Source organism: Tupaia chinensis, unplaced genomic scaffold (genome assembly GCF_000334495.1).
Source record: "Tupaia chinensis unplaced genomic scaffold, TupChi_1.0 Scaffold000197_1, whole genome shotgun sequence".
NCBI lineage: Eukaryota > Metazoa > Chordata > Mammalia > Scandentia > Tupaiidae > Tupaia > Tupaia belangeri.
The window spans coordinates 3,761,547-3,765,705 of record NW_006159672.1 but is presented as its reverse complement, the minus strand read 5'-3'; the positions used below and the strand labels follow the sequence as shown (position 1 = coordinate 3,765,705).

The following is a 4,159-nucleotide window of genomic DNA, read 5'->3' as shown; positions in this document are numbered from 1 at the left end:
CAAAGTCAGCACAAAGAGACATGATGCTCTTGAAGAGCCCTGACTCTAGGTTCTATATTTAGGCTAAACTCCCCACAGATGGAAAATCACATGTGGCATTTTCATTATCAGAACAATGTGGGCAGAGTTGGCTTTTGACTTCCCAGGCAGGAAATAACCCCCAGGTTCCCATACCAACTATCTTCAGTGCTCAGCCTATATCCCCACACAGGCGGGCCAAGTTGTAATCAGAAGCCTTCTTCCTGCAGAAATCCTCAGGGCTGGAGATGTATCTTTTTTAAACCCATCTGACATCCATAGAGGTCATTTTCTAAGTGTTTCCACTGTGTCACCCTTTTGAAATCTCCCCACCATCACTCCACAGCTCTTCATCGAGTTGTTTCCCACAAGGCCCATATTAGATAGGTTGGCCCTGCCATGAGTATCTCCATGGGGCTAGGGTCCTTGGAGTTATAGCCAGCTGGGTCCTGCAAAGTGCAAGTGTCCACCCAGATTAAAAACCCAGTTGCAGGTGGCATACTAGTTAAAGCAGGTAGCTCCCACGTGGCTAACTGCATAGTTTGAGTACTGGACCAGGAGGCTTAAAAAACATTCTGGGTTGGGCTGACAGGTGGCATGGTGGTTAAGGCACTGGACTCCCACATGGCCAACCATGGTTCATAGTCCTGGACCTGGTGGCTTGCTTTCTCACTTTCTCTCTCTGATCAAATTTTTTTAAATAATAATAATAAATAAGTAAAGTTGAACAGATAATTCTTTTAAAAATAAATAAATAAAAACATCTTGGGTATGTATGCTCAAAATCCCAAAAGAAGAGATGAAGGAGAAGGGACTACAGTTTACCTCCCACAAAGAGTATGTTTTCATTTTCCTTTCTCTCTCTCTCTCTCTCTTTCTCTTTCTTTCTCCAGAATTCAGACATGCTTGCTAGCCAATTAAAAAAGAAAAAAGCCAGGCCCTTGACCTTGGTCCCATGCCCAGGTCTGGGATTCCTCCTCTAGCCCATAACTGTCACCTTGAGCCTGAGCTACCCTAGTATAACCATGAAGATGGAACAAGATAGATATTGGTACTGCCTCAAGACTTGTGGAGCAGATAAACATTCATCAGAACCTCCACTAGCCTAGCACCAGGTGACCTGGGAGAACACCAGGGAGGCTTTTTCAGCCATATTTGAAAAAAGGGATAAGAGGAAGTAAAGGATGGAGGAGTGTATGGAGGGAGCAAAGGGGCACCCAAGATAACAGTGATGGCCTACTGAGGCTGAAGAGAGAGGAATACCTTCCTAGGAAGTGAGAAGCAAGATTTAGTTTTGTGCAAGAATATAGAGTGGCCCTTTGAGAACAGGGACTGGCATATCAATGATCTCATGGTCATCTTCAGACAGAGGCACATCCTCAGTATTACAGTGAAAATGCATCAGGCTTCTGTGTCCATTTGCCCAAGATAAAATGTTTAACTCTACATCAATTAATTGGCTTAAAAATAACAACATAGTTCAGGTCAGTCTTGACATCCACTTATTTAGATAAACTCAGCATCTCAGAGCCTCCACCAGGGGAAGACATGGGCAGCACAGAATATCTGCCATGTAGAAATTCTGCATTGTCCAAGCCATCCTCAGACAATGAGAGTGAGAAATGAGTTTGGGGTAGAGCTACATTTCCTGGACCACTAAGTTCATTCAAATATTCACAAATCCTTACAGCGCTCCTTCTATGTGCCAGAATACTTTTACACTTACTCCAGTTAACACTTGTATGAGTGTCCTAGAGCTGTCATAAAAAAACATATCACAAACTGAGTGGCTTAAACAGTGGAAAGTGGCCATCTCACAGATCTGGAGAACAGAGGTGTTGCAGGGTTGGTTCCTTCTCAGGGCTGTAAGGGAAGGATCCATTCCAGGCCTCCGTGGCTTATAGATGGACATCTTCATGAATACATGGCATTTTCCCTCTTTACATGTAGTGTGTCTTCACATTTTCCCATTTTTATAAAGATATCAGTCCTTCTGAATTAGAGCTCACTCTATTGGTGTCATTTTAGCTTGATGGCCTTTGTAAAAAACCCATCTCCAAATATGATCAGAGACTAAAATACTGGGTTAGGACCTTAACTCATGAAGTTCAGGACACAATTTGACCCATAACACTGGTTACCAGTCTACAAGACACTGTCACCATTTAAGAAATTCAGCAGAAACTCAGAGAGGATGAGGAACTTGCCCCAAATCTTATACTAATAACCTGCCAGAGTCAGAATTTGAATTCCAGTCTAAAATTCCAAGGTCTTTGTTCTTCCTAATAGCTGAAGGCAGCAAATGCTGACAAGGGCTGCATGAAGGTAAAAAGAAGGTGTGAAAGTGTTAGGTAAGAAGACACAAAGCTGGACCTATTGAGGTGGGGAAAATGCAACAGAAAAAAGCTCTAGAAATGGGAGCTGATGCCAACATTCCTCTGTACAAACTGCTTAACAGTTTCCTAGTGGATGGGAGGGAAGAGGGAGTAATGGCGTCTGTATGATTTTCAGAGGCTGCTGTACCGGACCTCGACCAAACATAAAAGATGACGACAGCAGCCAGGCCAACTTTTGAACCTGCAAGGGGTGGAAGAGGAAAAGGAGAAGGTGATCTGAGCCAACTCTCAAAACAGTATTCAAGCAGAGACCTACCCTCGCATACAAAGATAAAATACAGACAGACTACTCAGGATGCCCCTAAAGAAGTTCGCAACCGTGACTTCAGGAGAGAGTTGGAAGAGAGAGAGAGAGCTGCTGCCAGAGAGAAAAATAGGGATCGTCCAACTCGAGAACATACGACCTCCTCTTCAGTGTCAAAGAAGCCACGATTAGACCAGATTCCTGCCGCCAACCTCGATGCAGACGACCCTCTGACAGACGAGGAAGATGAAGATTTTGAAGAGGAGAGTGATGATGATGACACTGCAGCTCTTCTAGCAGAACTAGAAAAAAGAAAGAGCTGAAGAACAGGCCAGGAAGGAACAAGAACAAAAAGCTGAAGAAGAGAGAATTCGAATGGAAAACATTCTCAGTGGAAACCCGCTACTTAATCTCACGGGCCCATCCCAGCCCCAGGCCAACTTCAAAGTTAAAAGAAGGTACTATGCAGTATTGGATTGGAGATTATAGTGTAGATGATCAGAAGAAAGACAAAAGATTTGTAAATGATACTCTACGTTCTGAATTTCATAAAAAGTTCATGGAGAAATATATTAAGTAGTACAATTTTATGTGCTTAATTAAAGACTGTAAAATGTAAAGGAGCTTTCTGATTTTTTTTTATTTTGGTTGGTTCCCCTGCCCCCCATCTAATTTGTGTATAGGCTTCCTTAATTTTAAGTTCCAAAATACCTTTTCCTTTAGTGATAATTTATTTGATAATGGACTTGGGAACATGTTTAACCTGAATCTCATTCTCTAAATGTTTCCAGTCATGCTGTGTTTTTTTCTTCATATGGTAAAGAGAATCTGCTTTAATAAGTATTTTTAATCTAAAAAAAAAAAAAAAACAACAGTTTCCTAGTGGAGGAGAGTGGGTGCCTTTCCTGTCTTCCTCACACCACTGTGGCCATCCCTCCTCCAACTCACAACCTGTCAGAGGAACTTGTTTTCACTTCTAGTGTAAAAGAAGTTGTTCTCTCACAGGTGATCTTAGTTCCTAGCTGGATCTTAATGATCACCTCAAAATTTTGTTGGAGCTGTAAAGGAAAATATTTGCTCATCTCTCTCCATGCATATGCCCTTCAAGACAGAGTAAGGGTATAGCAGGAGATCAAGAAGCACCCTTCCCACAAAATGGGGATGTGAATTTGAAGGGTCTGCATCACCCACTTGGCCCAGACTCCAGATGGCTCTGCTGAGATCCTCATCAGCAGGTGAAGCCCATTGTTGGTTGCCATTCAACCACCAAATGTCCAACAGCAGGGGTGGCAGGGAGAAATATATAATTCATCACCCAAAATGAAACAGTTGTGAGAGTAAAGAATGCTATTAATAATGACAAAAGCAATGGATGCCTGTCGGGCTTGCCTTGACAAAGCAAGGCTTACAGTCACCAAACCCAATGTGTACCATCCTGATGACTCTTTGAAAACACCTCCTCCTCTCAGATTGTTGCTGTGGCAGCAAGAAGACTCAGCTC

General features: G+C 42.7%; 1 pseudogene; it reads left to right on the top strand.

Annotated features, from left to right (window-relative positions):
• The first annotated feature begins 2,494 nt into the window (after positions 1–2,494).
• LOC102477249 (spliceosome-associated protein CWC15 homolog pseudogene) lies at positions 2,495–3,238 on the top strand (annotated as a pseudogene).
• Positions 3,239–4,159: the final 921 nt, after the last annotated feature.